The 18993-nt window shown below is 43.2% G+C and overlaps 1 protein-coding gene across 5 annotated transcripts in view; it reads right to left on the reverse strand.

Moving 5' to 3' along the window:
• LOC106568131 (LHFPL tetraspan subfamily member 2) overlaps positions 1 to 18145 on the reverse strand; it is an 82384-nt gene extending 64239 nt beyond the window's left edge. For 2 of the 5 annotated variants that reach the window (XM_045692146.1, XM_014138166.2), the window contains exon 1: positions 17860 to 18145. The gene's annotated coding sequence lies outside the window, so the exon portion shown is untranslated. Of the gene's footprint in view, positions 1 to 2634; positions 2671 to 17855 lie in introns of those variants that run through there. The other 3 variants (XM_014138192.2, XM_014138173.2, XM_014138181.2) reach the window with 3 other exon arrangements.
• Between the last annotated feature and the right edge of the window lie 848 nt (positions 18146 to 18993).

Here is an 18993-nt window from a genome sequence, read left to right on the forward strand (position 1 = left end):
GCACGTCTGGATAAAAAAAATGTACCCGATTTAATCTGGTTACTAATCCTACCCAGTAACTAGAATATGCATATACTTATTATATATGGATAGAAAACACTCTAAAGTTTCTAAAACTGTTTGAATGGTGTCTGTGAGTATAACAGAACTCATTTGGCAGGCAAAACCCTGAGACATTTTCTGACAGGAAGTGGATACCTGATGTGTTGTATTACCTTTAAACCTATCCCATTGAAAAACACAGGGGCTGAGGAATATTTTGGCACTTCCTATTGCTTCCACTAGATGTCACCAGCCTTTACAAAGTGTTTTGAGTCTTCTGGAGGGAGATCTGACCGAACAAGAGCCATGGAACGATGATGGCCCATTAGACACCTGGCGCGAGTTCATGTTGGGTACCCTCGTTCCAATACGTTATAAAAGAGTATGCATTCGTCCACCTTGAATATTATTCATGTTCTGGTTAAAAAAGGCCCTAATGATTTATGCTATACAACGTTTGACATGTTTGAACGAACGTAAATATATTTTTTCCCCTCGTTCATGACGAGAAGTCCGGCTGGCTTAGATCATGTGCTAACAAGACGGAGATTTTTGGACATAAATGATGAGCTTTTTTGAACAAAACTACATTCGTTATGGACCTGTGATACCTGGAAGTGACATCTGATGAAGAGAATCAAAGGTAATGGATTATTTACATAGTATTTTCGATTTTAGATCTCCCCAACATGACGTCTAGTCTGTATCGCAACGCGTATTTTTCTGGGCGCAGTGCTCAGATTATTGCAAAGTGTGATTTCCCAGTAAGGTTATTTTTAAATCTGGCAAGTTGATTGCGTTCAAGAGATGTAAATCTATAATTCTTTAAATGACAATATAATATTTTACCAATGTTTTCTAATTTTAATTATTTAATTTGTGACGCTGACTTGACTGCCGGTTATTGGAGGGAAACGATTTCCTCAACATCAATGCCATAGTAAAACGCTGTTTTTGGATATAAATATGAACTTGATAGAACTAAAAATGCATGCATTGTCTAACATAATGTCCTAGGAGTGTCATCTGATGGAGATTGTAAAAGGTTAGTGTATCATTTTAGCTGGTTTTATGGTTTTGGTGACCCTGTCTTTGACTTGACAAAACATTACACACAACTCTTGTAAATCTACTGTCCTAACATACTCTAAATTTATGCTTTCGCCGTAAAACCTTTTTGAAATCGTAAAACGTGGTTAGATTAAGGAGATGTTTATCTTTCAAAGGGTGTAAAATAGTTGTATGTTTGAAAAATTTGAATTTTGACATTTATTTGGATTCAAATTTGCCGCTCTTGAAATGCACCTGCTGTTGATGGAGTGCACCACGGGTGGCACGCTAGCGTCCCACCTAGCCCATAGAGGTTAACGAGAGTCTTGTCTTTAAAATGGTGTAAAATAGTCATATGTTTGAGAAATTGAAGTAATAGCATTTCTAAGGTATTTGAATATCGCGCCACGGGATTCCACTGGCTGTTGAGTAGGTGGGACGATTTCGTCCCACATACACTAGAGAGGTTAAGCCTTAGCCCCGCCCATCTCTTTAAGGATTCACATGTGAGGCCATATACTAAACCACCAAAGATTTCAAGACTAAAGGCTGGTTTATACTACATCTATCGACAGTTGTCGCAGTGACATCATGACCATTCTATGGTCGTCCGAAATCAAAGTTGTTGTTGTCTTTATGAAAAAGAATAAACACAAAAACTACAGGCTGCATGAAATCAGGAGCCTGGTGGTCCAAAATAGCGTAACTGGTGTATTTTAGCACCAATAAATCCACCCGTTTAAAAATGAATGTAGTGTATGTCAATCTAGCAAACCAGGTAACTAAAAGCAACTTTCTAAACAATGTTTTGGTTCATTTGTAGCTTGTTAGCTAGCTAGCTAATGTTAAGTTATCTGACCATATCATACAGCTGACGTCTAAACTGTAACAAATTTTTATTCATTATTACAGGAAAATAAACTCACAACAAGATCCTTATATACAAGTTAATGGCGAGCCACTTACAGAAAATAGCTTACGGTTATGAGTGTGATGAAATAAAAGCAGGGCATTCTATCGGAGAATTTTAGAACTTGGACACTGTCTCATTGGCCTAATGTTATATCCTGATTTGACTTTGGTGCAGGCCATGTTGTTCTTCACATTACCATCTCTGGTAAACACATACTCTATCAAATAAAATCAAAGTGTATTTGTCACATGCACAGGATACAGAACGTGTAAACGGTACAGTGAAATGGTTACTTGCATAGTGGAGTCTTTTGTTTAGACATGTAGCTAGCTAGCTAAACAATGAACCATAATCATAACATTACTACCCTGCATAAATCTGCAGGTAGCAAACAAGCCAGGTTCAATGTTAGCTAGCTAGCTAACATTAAGCTATAACTAAAAATGCAAACGGCTCTGAGATATGAATAATATTACAACACAGATCATACACGTAATGTTATCTAGTGAGCCAGCCAGCTAACATTAGCTAGCTAGTTAACAGTATGCTTTAACTTGCAATGAAAATGACTTTCTGACAAAATGTGAAACGTATAATATCTGAAAATGTAGCTAGCTAGACTCTCTTACCTGTATACATGGATGAACGATTCTCCCTCTCTGTCACGGATGCCATGGTTGCCTTCGGTTCTCCAGAAAGTGGAGAGCAACACTTTTGCAGTTCTACTATGTGATATATTAAAACAAAAGATTAGAAAGGATTATCTACATATACTGACCAGCTCATGTTACAGACAGAAGTGTGCTACTTGGCAGCCCAATCCGAACTCATCTCTCGGCATATCCAACCCATCCATTATCTCAGCGCATCCATTATCATGGCTAGTGGGAAGGTTCTTGTCTTTTCCCGTGGCTAAACCAAAAAGGCTTGTCATTTTATTCGTATTTACAGATGGCATACAAGTTTGTTATTTAGGCACATGAAAGTTCACATGTTCCAGAAGGCATTTCTGTCCAAAAATTATGTTTACGTTCAAATGCCTCTCCTGTGAAGTAGTGACGCACGCGCGACATACGCCTAGTTTCCTGAAACGAGTCACAAATGGTATCCACGAGTTCATCTACATCTGGGGAAGTAGATAAATGGCCTCATTGCCAAAATCCCGAAGTATCCCTTTAACACATGGAACATTTAGGGGTTGTGAAAAATATGTTGCTATTTGCGATATTTGTGAAATGCTCTTTAAATAAAGTTTGATTTCATTTCATTATTCTGACACCTACAGACATCGATGGGACAGTCACAGTAAGTTAGCATGTTAAGCCACACTTCCACACACAAGCACAGACAGGTATACACTGTATATAAGAGAAATGCAGAGATGACAAACACAACCAATTATATTTCTGCAGAATAATAACCAAGCTATCCCTGGTTAGTTCTGTTATGTTTTGTTTCCACTCTGCAGGCCAGCTTTTTTACATTTAACACACATTTTGTTTGGAGATCAACATGAAGACCAGAGGACACCAGAGACTTTCAAAGCCTTTCCAGGAGCTCTTCAAAGAGACAATCAGAGGAAAAGGAAAAACCTTTGGGTTTGTGGTGCTGCTGCAGTTTCCGTTTTCGTATCAGAGCTATCCAGCTGCCTCAGCGAGAGAGAGAGAGAGAGAAAGTGGGACTGAGGCTATATCACTCTTTGCTCCTACCTCAGGATGTGTGCTTTATATTAGGACTGCTCTACAGGAAAACATATACTTAATATTACTGGTCAATTGTACACAGTGTCCAACCGAAATTTGATTTCCGCTTTTAACCAAACCCCTCCGAAAGACACACATACATGTTTGGGAGAGGTGCAGGGGGCTGCCACACTGGGCACCCGGGGAGATGTTGTTGTGGGGGGTTAAGTGCCTTGCTCAGGGACACAACAGCAGGCAATGACATCTAGGATTTGATACCAGCAACCTTTGCCAACAGATTTTTCCAGTCGGACCCAGGATTCAAACTGGCAACACTCCAGTTGCTGGCTCACCTCTCTAACCGCTAGTCTACCTGCCGCCTATACTGTCACTAAGTCACAGTCTCCACCGAGCAGCAAACAGAGGAACAAACCAGTTGTGAGAGGGAGATAGAACTCTGTCCCTTTATAATGTCATCATCACATCCAAGACCACTTGGTTGCCTCTGCAAAATAAACCTAGTTCTCCTGATGACAGTCACGCCTTCACTTCACTGCTTTGTAACTTTGGCCATTTAGACAGCACACCAGCTGTAACGTTAAAATACAAGGTGTGCAAAACCACCCTTAGGCAATACGCACAACTCAATGATTACACACACACTCTCTCATTTCCTCTCTGTCTTTATTGAGGTGTGTGTACGTTGTATGTGTGTAAGTTGTATATATGCATGCATTCGTGCACTGTACTTGTGTGTGTGGCTGGCTGGCATGTACAGTGTGTGTGTGTGTGTGTGTGTGTGTGTGTGTGTGTGTGTGTGTGTGTGTGTGTGTGTGTGTGTGTGTGTGTGTGTGTGTGTGTGTGTGTGTGTGTGTGTGTGTGTGTGTGTGTTGCCCGCAGACCACCAACGAACTCACACAGAGACAGATGACGTCAACTTGCAGTGATTACTTTAATAGCGGAGTAGAGTAGAGACTGTGGAGCAGCACAGATGGCTGGACAGCATCAACCTAACAATGAGGACCTGTCTCTCTGTCTGTCTGCTCGGCCAGCTACAGATGTAGGATGTTCATTTGGAACCAGCTTGCTAGAGCAGGAAAATAATCCTGCAACAACAGGAAATGTGAATTATTTTGTGGATTATCATTAATGGACATTTTTTGTAGGGGTTTGTTGGAAACTGACTAATTGACTCGAGCATGTTTTAGTATGTTCAAAAAAATCACGGTCCTATAACACTGGCTTATATCTTAACATGTTTTATATCATTATATTTTCTTAACATGTTTTATATCATTATATTTTCTTAACATGTTTTATGTCATTATATTTTCTTAACATGTTTTATGTCATTATATTTTCTTAACATGTTTTATATCATTATATTTTCTTAAGATGTTGGATATCATAATTTCTTAGAATAGAAAGAAGTGTTCTCTCTGTGTATGAGAAGAGCAATTATGTAGTGGATTGACTCCCTAACATCAAGGCCTCTCCTGACTGATAAGGATACCAGTTGAGACATTTTTGGTTATGGCAAATCAAGTCAGACATTTTAAAGCATAATTTACGAACTTTAAAAGCCTTTTTAAACCGTGAATACACTACAAGTTTGAATTTCCTGTTTTGTGGGAAGATTCTCAGCAACAAAAGAGTGATCAAATTAAGATCCTACATCTGTACTGCCAGAAACACATCTGTAACAAAGACACAGCATCTTCCAGCAGCACACCACTCTACTGGCCAGTACAAGAGAAGATAATGATGAACTCAGTGACTGGGGGCTTCTGGTCAGTGTGCTGCTGTGTTGACTTAATTGTTCCAACTGAGAGAATGAGCTGAGTTTCCTGATCGCATGCAGCCAAGACAGGAGAACAGAGCAAAATACAACAGCAGAGGTACGCAAAGACACACACACACACACACACACACACACACACACACACACACACACACACACACACACACACACACACACACACACACACACACACACACACACACACACACACAAACACATGCTGGTGAAGACATTTGGCCTGCTGATTTAAAGAGTGCTGTGAATGTGGGAATGGGGTGATTCATAATAACTTCATGATGTCTGTTTTCAGACAGACTTAAGATGGATCTATGATGCCTGGGAGTCAGAGAGAGACTACTGTGTTCTCTGACAGACTTAGCATGGAGACTGAGGAGATATGTAGGTCACACAGACACACACACAGACGCAGATGCAGACGCAGACACGCAGATACGCAGACACGCACGCACACACACACGCACGGCTAATAACAGTCTGGTAACAAGGGATGGGAGGTTAATACTCCTGGTCTGGACCTGGGCCAGGAGAAGACATCCACTTTTGGACCAGAAACATGTCCTCCTTCCTCTCTTCCTTCCTGGTCCAGACCAATCCTATTTCTGTTCTTCCTGAGTATTGACTGTGATCAGTTTCTATTGTACTGAGGTATTCAATACTTCTCAGCAGTATAGAAGCCACTCCTAGCCTCCCCCTTCAGTAACACAGGCCATTTTCCTCCAGGAATCTGATGACTTTACAATAACAAGGCTATAATGGAGCCTGTAATGTCTGTCTACAGAGCAGAGGATCACACAGTGTTTACAGAGAGGGGCGACAGCTAACTGCCTGCCACTAAAACCCTTTCTTTACAAACCCCTAGAGACTACAGAGGGATGATGTCAGAAAGCAAAAAGCAGAGATGGAGAGGGCTGGAAGAGAGGAAGAGGGAGAGATAAAAGGAGGGCTGAGGGAGATAGAGAGACAGGGCCAGACGAGAAGGAGACAGAAAGGGAGAGTGAGCGAGAGGGAGAGAGAAAAAGGTGACTGCGGGTGGAGGATGAGGGAGTACGGGGGATAGAGAAAAGGCAAGGGCGGGTGGAGAGAGGAGTCAGAGAGAAAAGGCGAGGGTGGGGGAGGGAGGAGGCTGAGAGAGAAAAGGCGAGGGCGGGTGGAGGGAGGAGGCTGAGAGAGAAAAGGCGAGGGCAGGTGGAGGGTGGAGGCTGAGAGAGAAAAGACGAGAGCGAGTGGGGGGAGGAGGGTGAGAGCACCAGAGTGTAGGGTTCCAGACTGGGAACTCTGGGAGATGGATCACAGATGTCTGACCTTCACTGCCGCCCCTGGGCTGTGCAGGATAATTGTGAAACAAAGCATCTCCCTCCCTCCCTCCCTGTCCCACCCCTCTTTCACTACCTCTCTGCATCTTTAAGCCCCTCTACCTTCTTCCTTTCCCTCTCTACTTTCTCTCTTTCTTTATCTCTTTATTCTTCCTCTCTCCTTCTCATACTTCTCTCTATTCTTTCTCTATCCCCCCTCTCTCGATCTTCTCTCACTTTCTCTAATGACAGCAAACACACATCCCTTATCTTCTGCAATCAGCCTGGATAACTGCAGCATACAAGCACATGAGTCTTCCGTCTCTAAAGGTAACCCTACACAAACAAACACCCCGTCTCAAGACTGGCCTCCTTGAGGAAGAGGTAACCATATGCAAGCAGCAAGCATTGTGAAGAAGCCTGTGTAAAAGCCCTTAGTAAAAGAGGCGATGAGAACCAGACAGAGAGAGAGAGATAACAAGACAGAGATAGTCCTCCTTACTCAGACAGGGAACAGCAGCACTCATTTACCTGAGGCAATATGTAAGCACTTCTGATGGCTGCAGATAGCAGCATGCACACACACAGTCTGGGTTGCAGATACACTACATCACCAAAAGTATGTGGACACCCCTTCAAATTAGTTGATTTGGCTATTTCAGCCACACCCGTTGCTGAGAGGTGTATAAAACCTAGCACACAGCCATGCAATCTCCATAGACAAACATTGGCAGTGGAATGGCCCGTACTGAAGAGCTCAGTGACTTTCAACGTGGTACCGTCATAGGATGTCACCTTTCCAACAAGTCAGTTTGCCAAATTTCTTCCCTGCTAGAGCTGCCCTGGTAAACTGTAAGTTCTATTATTGTGAAGTGGAAATGTCTAGGAGCAACAATGGCTCAGCCGCAAAGTGGTAGGCCACACAAGCTCACAGAACGAGGCCGCCGAGTGCAGAAGCACATAGCTCGTAAAAATTGTCTGTCCTCGGTTGCAACAAGAACTGTTCGTTGGGTTTCCATGGCCGAGCAGCCGCATGCAAGCCTAAGATCACCATGCGCAATGCCAAGCGTAGGCTGGAGTGGTGTAAAGCTCGCCGCCATTGGACTCTGGAGCAGAGGAAACACGTTCTTTGGAGTGATGACTCACGATTCACCATGTGGCAGTTCGGTGGACAAATCTGGGTTTGGCGGATGCCGGAGAACACTACCTGCCCGAATGCATAGTGCCAACTGTAAAGTTTGGTGGAGGAGGAATAATGGTCTGGGGCTGTTTTTCATGGTTCGGGCTAGGCCCCTTAGTTCCAGTGAAGGGAAATCTTAACGCTACAGCATACAATGACATTCTACACGATTCTGTGCTTCCAACTTTGTGGCAACAGTTTGCGGAAGGCCCTTTCCTGTTTCAGCATGACAATGCCCCCGTGCACAAAGCGAAGTCGATACAGAAATTGTTTGTCGAGATCAGTGTGAAAGAAATTGACTGGCCTTCACAGAGCCCAGACCCCAACCCCATCGGACACCTTTGAGATGAACTGGAACGCCGACTGCGAGCCCGGACTAATATCAATGCCCAACCTCACTAATACTCTTGTGGCTGAATGGAAGCAAGTCCCCGCAACAATGTTCCAACATCTAGTGGAAAGCCTTCGAGGTTGTTATAGCAGCAAAAGGGGTACTAACTCCATATTAATGCACATGATTGATTTTGGAATGAAATGTTTGACGAACAGGTGTCCACATACTTTTGGTCATGTAGTATATCTTTGAGCCAGCCAACAGGCCGGCCCACTGAACTAATGTAGCCTCCCAAGAAGCCTCCCTGACATAAGTAGACCAGGTTTAAAGACAATGGAAGAGGGAGGGAGGGAGGGAGGGAGGTGAGCTGGAGGTGAAGCTGAAACCTTGTCAGTTTTTTCAGTGTTTGTTTACTTACTGAAAGTGTGTCAGTGTCCGGCTGCCCGTACAGCACCTGAGATTTCATCAAACAGGATACATCTGCTGATTAGGAGAGGAGAGGCAGTGTGGTGGTGAGATAACTGCTTTGGCAAATTCCAGCTAAATTAAATTAGTCCTGTATTCATATGAGACTGAGAGGGATATGAGTTCTGGGGGCCTTGGGACACGGTGGTGTTTTATGTGGGTTTAACTAGACTTAGGCCATTGCTAACAATCAGACTGCATCTGACTCTGTCTGTGCAGCGATATCTGTCTCTTAAAATCTCCCAGTTTGTCCTTGGGCAGTCTAACATGAAGAATTAGAGACAATAAAAACAAGCTTCAAATCTTATTGAATCATATTAGGCATGGTCATGTGTAAGTGCATGTGTGTGTACGTGTGTATGTATGTGTGTGTGTCTCTAGTCCTCTGGTATTATAACGCTATATCTCGCCCCTGTCCGGTCCAGTGTGAGTGCTCTCCAGTCGCCTGCAGCAGCAGGAGCGGCAGCCAACCCTGGAGACTCTTTCTCTCAACTACAAATCCATTCACAGCTGCACACACCATTAAGATAACCCTATACATTACACAGAGAGAGCCTGGTACACACCATTACTCTGGCCTATACACAGAGAGGCCTGCTACACACCATCACCCTGACCTATACACAGAGAGAGATGATACACACCATTACCCTGGCCTATACACAGAGAGAGATGATACACACCATTACCCTGACCTATACACAGAGAGAGATGATACACACCATTACCCTGGCCTATACACAGAGAGAGCCTGGTACACACCATTACCCTGGCCTATATACAGAGAGAGCCTGGTACACACCATTACCCTGGCCTATACACAGAGAGAGATGATACACACCATTACCCTGACCTATACACAGAGAGAGATGATACACACCATTACCCTGGCCTATATACAGAGAGAGAGATGATACACACCATTACCCTGACCTATACACAGAGAGAGATGATACACACCATTACCCTGGCCTATATACAGAGAGAGATGATACACACCATTACCCTGGCCTATATACAGAGAGAGATGATACACATCATTACCCTGGCCTATATACAGAGAGACCTGCTACATACCATTACCCTGGCCTATACACAGAGAGAGCCTGGTACATGCCATTACCCTGGCCTATACACAGAGAGAGCCTGGTACACACCATTACCCTGGCCTATACACAGAGAGAGCCTGGTACACACCATTACCCTGGCCTATATACAGAGAGAGCCTGGTACACACCATTACCCTGGCCTATATACAGAGACCAGAGATCAGGGCTTTAAGTTTCCAGTCAATATGAGTGGAAACAGTGGGCCTTATTCAAAAACACTTTCTAAACACTAGCTCTCGGGGGTTATTTTATTGTATTATGAGAATTTCCATTTGGATTGATTAGACATAATCAATGGAAATCAATAGAAACATATTTACTATGTGAAACTACACAAAACCTCCTGCAGGGCCCAGGCCACTCACTCACAATGACTGAACTGTCCCCCTCTGTTTAGGAGCTGGCTTTCTCCGTCTCCATGACTACCCTACCATAGTTTATCACCTGCAGCTAGGGCCTAGTGCCGACGTCATAGCGCTAGTCACCAACAGCAATTTCATATAAAAACTATAAAACAAGTCTCAAATATTAGGAAAATGTCTATACATTTCAGCTGTTTGAAAAACATTGCTCTGCTATTACAATTCATACAGTAGGAGTGCTGGGCTGAACGAGACAATTCAGTTTACAATAAACTGCCCTGCTAGGAGGTGGGCAGCTGTTGGACGAGACGTGAGACATTTGCAAGTTACAGTCATAGGCAGCGTGTGAGTTTCAAATTAGGGAAAGCAACAACAACAACAAAAATCACAAAGATAATCACCTTCATGATTAAGCATTCCATGCATCTATCATCACATTTTCAGACTCATGTAAGATAGTCTACTATTCCTAATGTGATGAGTAGATTGGATAGTCATAAGTTATGCTAATAATATTACTGACTCACTGTTCGTAAAAAAGACCGTTTCTTCTCTTTTCTTTGCACACATCCAGAGCTCAGCCCCAGCTAGAAAAGGCTGAGAAAAATGTGCCCTTTTATAAAGACATTTCATGCAATTCAACCCACTTTACTCCCCATGACTGAAGCCAAAAGCAGAATCTTCAATACCACAAAAATGACAGATTAAGCTAATCTGTTGACACTGACAAACTGAGATCAATAAAAACGACCTTATCTTGACTGGAACCATCTGTGCAACTGTTCGCACAATAGCCTATTGGGAGTTGCACATTTTCATAGCCTAACTAAAGACAGGTTAGAGTTGCCTGTTTTAGACGGTTTATACTGACAGTCACAAATCAACAATCAGCTATTTGTGCGTTTGTCACGTCCTGACCAGTAAAAGGGGCTATTTGTTATTGTAGTTTGGTCAGGGCGTGGCAGGGGGTGTTTGTTTTGTGTGTTTCGGGGTTTTTGGTTTATGTTCTATGTTTTCTATTTCTATGTGGGTTTTCTAGTTTTCTATTTCTAGGTTAGTTTTGGGAACGACCTCCAATTAGAAGCAGCTGGTTGTCGTTGCTTCTAATTGGAGGCAATATTTAAGTGGGTTTATTTTCTCGTGTTTATGGGTGGTTGTTCCATGTATAGTCTATGTACCTTACAGGACTGTTTTTCGTAATTCTTTTGTTCAGTGTTCATTTCTTTAATAAATCAAGAAAATGATTCACATCCCCGCTGCAGTTTGGTCCGATCATTACGACGCTTATGACAGCGTTTCCCAACTGCGTGCTTCCCGAATTGTGCACTTCCCGATTGTAGGTTATGTGCTGGCCTTTAAAACAATCCACAGCTATTTATTCAAATAAGCTAATGATCCTCTGTGGATAAATCATGCTCTCTGGTGTAGTGATTTTATGGATTGTATAAACATTTTTATAGACAGGAGTAATTATAATTTTAGCAAGTTCAATTGAATTGACTTTAGGGGAAGCTTAGCTATTGGATGCGCCGCCTATGATGACAGTGATGTGTCTGGAGAATCTCCTTAACTCTCGTCAATGTGAAAGGAGCATAACTAGTAGACCCTGGTTTACAGTTGGACATCACTCATACAGCTCTCACACTGAAATACTATTCACTTTGAATGAGTCATCTAACACTAGACTGGAAGAAGACAGCCTGTCTTTAGCAGAAGGTAGTGGGCCAAGAGGGGAGGTGGAGGGAGAGAGAGAGACCGTTATGGCAGTTGGTTTGTGACTGTAGCGCTATGATGTCGGCACTAGGCCCTAGCTGCAGGTGATAAACTATGGTAGGGTAGTCATGGAGACGGAGAAGGCCAGGTCCTAAAAAGATGGGGACAGTTCAGTCATTGTGAGTGATGTGGCCTGGGCCCTGCAGGAGGTTTTTCACCGAGGCCCTGCACGTAAACTAACGGTAAGCTAGAAAAGAGTTGTCAGAGCTTGATTAGACTTCTTGACTTCTACAGGAGGGTGGAGTTGATTTCTGTATCAACAGTGAAGCAGTTCTATCTTTCAGATATAAACCAGAAACGGACGACAACACAAAGCATTCATATCCCAAAGTCTGACTAACAACTACAATCATGTAGCCTGTCATCTTCAACACCAGTATAAAACCCAACACAAAGCATATTTTTCATAATCAGACACACACACTATATGATAATCTCCTTACCGCCAGGCACAGAGGGCCAGGTGTCGCTGATTGGCTGTAATCTCTCTCCTCATTAGCATACAGCTGTGAGGCTGAGGCCCGGCACACTTGAGTTCCAGCCAATCAATACCCATAAACCCCAGACAGAACATCTGCTACCACGGCAACCTAAGGATGGCTGAAAGGATCATTCTACAAGGAACTCAGAATCCATAAAGGAAAGAATTTCCATTGTTATTAAGTGTCACAGTCATATTGGCAATAAGGAAACCAGTTTAAGTGGATCATGAGACTCCCAGTTGTATTCACTGAGCATGTTACGTGCAGAAATAACAGATCCACACAGTTTTTGCCACACCAAGTGGAAATACAAACAACTAATCTGAAACTAAATTCTATGATAGGTCAGCTGAGAAAGGCTGCTGTCTGTCTATTGTGTGAGCACCACCCTGCTGGTTTCCCAGTAACGGCACCAGGCTGGGGGCCAGTAGGAGCCAGGAAGGGGTCGGGAGTGTTTTACCCCCAGCAGAGCCTCATCTCTGGGAGCCACGGAACCCAAAGGACAGCGGGAGAGGAGGAAAAATTTGTCAGACAAAAGAGTGAAAAGTAAAGTACACTCAGGGAGAGAGAGAGAGGAGAAGCGAGTGATTAATGCAGACGCTGCCTAATCTTATCAGTGTGCATGACTGCCCTAGAGTAGAGAGAGAGAGAGAGAGAGAGAGAGAGAGAGAGAGAGAGAGAGAGAGAGAGAGAGAGAGAGAGAGAGAGAAGGGAAATACCTGTGTGTCATCCCAGCAGCAAGATTTGTGACCTGTTGCCCCAATAAAAGGGCAACCTGTGAAAAACAAACACCATTGTAAATACAACCCATATTTATGTTTGTTTATTTCCCCTTTTGTACTTTAACTATTTGCACATCGTTACAACACTGCATATAGACATAATATGACATTTGAAATGTCTCTATTCTTTTGGAACTTCTGTGAGTGTAATGTCTACTGTTCATTTTTATTGTTTATTTCACTTTTGTTTATTATCTAGTTCACTTGTTTTGGCAATGTAAACATATGTTTCCCATGTCAATAAATCCCTTTGAATGGAATTGAATTGAGAGAGAGAGGCTGTGACTGAGAGAAAGAATGTGGTATTCACTCTTCTATACAGTTATTTTCATTACTATGATCAAGTGAACATGGCTCTGAGCAGGATGGTTGTGAAATCTATAGAGAAACTCTTCATCTTCTTTAGACCATCATAGAAAACTTCATCACTTGAGCTGCTTCCACTCCTTTGACCTTTTACATAGCACTGGCCTGCCATAAAACCACTGTAACACATTTACACTGTACACACGCATACACACACACACTAACACACATATGCATGCACATACACACACAAATAATAAGAGAGGACAATAGTCTTCCCATTCTACTGCTCTCCTTTTCCACTCTGCTCTGCTGCTGAATAACAGTGAGAGAGACTTTTCCAGAGACACCTGTATGAGGTAGGCCACCTCATCTCCCAACCCTCCCAACTCTCTGTGGGTCTATAAAGCCATCGGATAGACAGACGCTTTTAATTCAATCACAACTGCTCCTTTTGGGAGGCTGGGACGGAAAACCTCCTAACGTAATGTGACCCAGTTAGAGTCCGTCAGTAGGTCTGCCTGCCTGTGTTCCAACGCAGCCCTCCTCAGAGGTAGTATGGCGGTTGTATTGCCAATTAACGGATCTTCGGGAAACAAGACACGCTGAAAACGATTAATTTCACGTGTTGGATTGATTAGAGCACTTCCTGGGGTTTGTTGTTGAAAGACTTCTAGCCGACCAAGTCGCACACAAAAATCAAAAAATATCGAGGGGGGGGACAATGACCATGTCAAAAACAGATGTAGCAGTGAGTCAGTGAAAGTGAAAATGATCATGTTTGTTACTGTCCCCCTCCTGCATCTGGAACACTTTAGTTTGAAGCAGTATAATGCAAACAGTGGTTGAAGGGGCTGACCAGTACTGAAAACCAGAACTTCTCTACAGCTTGAGTAACGGCATCTCTTATAGAATACCAGCTTTAAACTTCAAACCCTGGTGTGGTAAAATAGGAGTAAAAAAAATGGAGTATGGAGTATTACTGACTCCTTTTTAATTCCCCTTCAGGCAATCTGATACAAACCAAACAGCCTTGTTATCAGGACTATCTCCTCTAGTAGTGGGTAGTGGGGTCCTGTGGTGCCAAACAGTACACCAGATGTTGGACCTTGCCTCCACACTACTGTCTGACCCCTGACCCCACAGACTCCATTTAATAAGCCAATTTTACAGACCTGTCACTCCAAGCCTGTGGTCCGGCCTCTGGTTTCACGCACACACTGATAGAGACGGGATCAGATTTCGGCTAAGAGCCCGCTCCAAATATTGATGTTAACATACTCATCATAGCAAATGTTTATATTTGGAAAAGGCCGGACCACTGTGGGCTTTGAGAAGGTGTGTATGTGTACCACTGCACCAAACCCTCCAATTAAAAGTTGCTTTAAGCGTCGCCATGCCAAAGGGGAACATATTGACGAAAACTATAAAGTGAGGTCAGGGGCCTGGGCTAATGACACACACACAGACGATATCATCAAAGAGCAGAAAAGCTGAAGTTTGGAGAGCAGACTATGTGGTCTGTATGGAGCAGACTATGTGGTCTGTATGAACTGGTTGCCAGTCAAAGACGAAGAGGTTTTATGTGACGTTAAAAGAATCGCCAACTGCACCCACACAGCACCAAGCAGGCCGGGGAAAAAAGAGCAGAGGCTGGTAAGATTTTTTCCACTCTTTGATAATTCACCATTCTGTTTAGGCAAAGGAAGAAGAACAAAAAAACAACATTAAATAACTTTTCTGCACTCCTAGCCTGCACTCCTAGTCTGCACTCCTAGTCTGCACTCCTAGCCTGCACTCCTAGCCTGCACTCCTAGCCTGCACTCCTAGCCTGCACTCCTAGCCTGTACTCCTAGCCTGCACTCCTAGCCTGCACTCCTAGCCTGTACTCCTAGCCTGCACTCCTAGCCTGTACTCCTAGCCTGCACTCCTAGCCTGCACTCCTAGCCTGTACTCCTAGCCTGCACTCCTAGCCTGTACTCCTAGCCTGTACTCCTAGCCTGCCAAGGCAGCCAGCAGTAGGTCGCTTGTATTTTCCCCTTTTCCTGAGGTCAGAGCTGAACAGAGCAGACCAGAGGAACATTCTCCAGCCTTCTCCAGCAGGCCTGTAATGATTGAAGCCTGTTTTATTCTGGGTTTTTTATTGGTCCAAACACGGAACCCTGAGGGACAACACGTGCCTCGGCCCTCCAGCTCTAGCCACTGCCAGTGGTCCAACAACCAGCCTGCCTGCCAACGGCTGTCATTTTTATTCTTAGATACTGTAAAGTCACCCATTCAATGATGCCATTAAACTTCTAAACCACAACTGGGTGCCCGTTAAAGATGGTGATAAAGAAATTGCGTCAAACAAACGTACCAGGAAGGAAAGTGTCAACTTGAGATCGAGACTACACAGTGACTGTGCTGCAGCCAGCGACTGCCACACATCCACGGTTGGCTATAATGTGACAATGAATGGTAGCATATTTAGCATCTCACTTTAAAGGTCCTGTCTTTCTAAATGTGTTTTGTGTATTCATGCAAGTACAGTGACGGGAAAGAAAGAGAAGAAAAATGGTCATGCCGTGTGAGTAGGTGGCAGGGAAGTCAGGCGCAGGAGAATCAAAGTTGGTATAAATGGAGTAGTTTAATAACGTAAAACAAAACCTCCAAAACCAAAGTACATAATAAAATAAACGTGGGTACAAGAACCCGTCGCGCACCAATCTATTATCACGAGCATAACAACAAACAATCTCTGACAAGGACATGAGGGGAAACAGAGGGTTAAATACACAACATGTAATGAATGGGATTGGAACCAGGTGTGTAGGAAGACAAGACAAAACCAATGGAAAATGAAAAATGGCTCAATGATGGCTAGAAGAACGGTGACGTCGACCGCCGAGCACCGCCCGAACAAGGAGAGGCATCAACTTCGGCAGAAGTCGTGACAAAAATAAAGTGCAACACAGCGAATTCAAAGTTAACACCGGGTCTAGAACTGTTCTCTTAGGTGAATGGATATTGATTACCTACTGATCGTTGCTATACAGTACACACTCCTTCAATGGCTTGAGCCTTGGGACAAGAACAAGCATTCTCATTCAACACATTGCCACATCCATTATTCATACAAATCAGTATTTCACTGCGGCATTTCAGTTTGGATTCTTTAGACAATTGTATTGGCTGCCAACTCCCCCTGCAGAGTTATGGCTGGCTAACAAAGGAAAGGGGAGGGGGTCAGGCTGGCCTATAAATGAGATCTAATATATGGGATGTTTTTTTTTATGGGACACAATCTCTATATCCTGACTATTATAAGGTTGACAATACAGGGGTCAAAAAGCTTCACCTTAGTTGGTAATCTAATATTTCTTACCCCCCCCCCCAGGGCTCTAGCACACTAAGGTTTACACAAGTGTGTAGGAGCACACACACAGCACACAGGTGGAATCTATTTTCAGGTTGTTGGTTTGAAGTGGGGGAAGGGGGAGTAAGGTCAAAACCTTCAATCTTATGAGCCCCTCTAGGAAAGTTCTTTAGACTTCCTCAGTTTGTTATGAGCTAGTCATTCAGTTTGACCAGTCAACAGTCTAAATGCAGGTTTAGATATTCCAAATCACAGTTCAGGGAGTTGCCTCTGGACCATTTTGAGAACCGCCAAACTGTCCATTCACAAGGTCAGTTAGAAAAACAGCTACATCTGCCTCAGTCACAACCACATCTGCTTTGTTTACATTATGAGTTGACTGTTTGTTGTATATAAATAGGCTAATGTGTTTTTTTCATGAAATGTCATTCATTGTGAAGGCAATTGACTTTCCTTTGTGTCCTATTACTGATGTGTTAATAATTAATTTGACAGTTCATTTGACAGGAGCTCTGCTAAAATAACTATTATACATAGGCCTATTACTAACATTAATAACGTGATAACAGCAACAGCTGATTGTATTCGTGTCAGAAAAAAAATAATGGAAAAGTATGCTAGAATGTGCAACGTTGCCTGGCAAACTATTCGTCATTCTGGTCGGCTTTCCTGCCACGAGTTTCCCTTTCAGCGACTGGGAAAAACGCCGAACCAGCAGCTCTCAGACAAATGAAAGTAATTAGGCCAACATTTACAATGAAATTAACATAGTTCAAAAGTAGGCTGAGCGTTGTTGAAAATGTGAAAAGGGGGAAACAAAGTGAATAGGAAATCTGTGTAAATGAATAACGGGAAGAATAGACGAAAAGCGTATTGAATTGCAGAATAAATCCTTCCCCTTACTTACGAATAGGTTTTCCAAGTTGTGCAAAACGTCCGGCGATCAATATGCTCTCTTTCCAATAAAAAAATCCAGCTAGCCTAAATATTTTTTGAAAACCGCTGTCTTTGGGTTAGAAGTTCTCTTTTTGGATAACGCCGTGTGTTTCTTCTACCCACACGACTCCTTGGTCCAAGTGTCTTCCTCCCCCACGCTCTCTGTGACCACGGATAACAGAGCTGCGAGCCTTTTTCTCCAGACCAGCATGCCTACATTTGGGAGCTAGTGACGTTATCCTTCTGTTACCATTTAATGTGTGTGTCTCTCTCTCGCTCTCTCTCTCTCTCTCTCTCTCTCTCTTAATGTGTGTCTCTCTCTCTCTCTCTCTCTCTCTCTCTATCTTGCTCTCAATTAAATTAAATTCAAATGGTTTTATTGGCATGGGAAACACATGTTTACATTGCCAAAGCAAATCGCTCTATCTCAGCCCTGTATTATCTGCCCTACATCCCCTATATTTGCCCTACATCCCTACATCTGCCCTACCTGCCCTTTATTTGTCCTACATTCCCTATATCTGCCCTACATGCCCTATATCTGTCCTACATGCCCTATATCTGCCCTACATGCCCTATATCTGCCCTACATGCCCTATATCTGCCCTACATGCCGTATATCTGCCCTATGCCGTATATCTGACCTACATGACCTATATCTGCCCTACATGCCCTTATCTGTCCTACATGGCCTATATATGTTCTATATGCCCTATATCTGTCCTATATGCCCTATATCTGCCCTACATGCCCTATATCTGCCCTACATGCCCTTTATCTGTCCTACATGCCCTTTATCTGTCCTACATACCCTATATCTGCCCTACATGCCCTATATCAGCCCTACATCCCCTATATCTGCCCTACATCCCCTATATCTGCCCTACATCTGCTATAGCTGACCTACATTACCTATATCTGCCCTACATGGCCTTTATCTGTCCTACATGGCCTATATCTGTCCTATATGCCCTATATCTGTCCTATATGCCCTTTTTATGCCATATATCTGTCCTATATACCCTATATGTGTCCTTCATGCTCTATATCTGTCTTACATGCCCTATATCTGCCCATCAAATGCCCTATATCTGTCCTACATGCC

The sequence above is a fragment of the Salmo salar genome, chromosome ssa01 (assembly GCF_905237065.1).
Source record: "Salmo salar chromosome ssa01, Ssal_v3.1, whole genome shotgun sequence".
NCBI classification, from domain to species: Eukaryota; Metazoa; Chordata; class Actinopteri; order Salmoniformes; family Salmonidae; genus Salmo; species Salmo salar.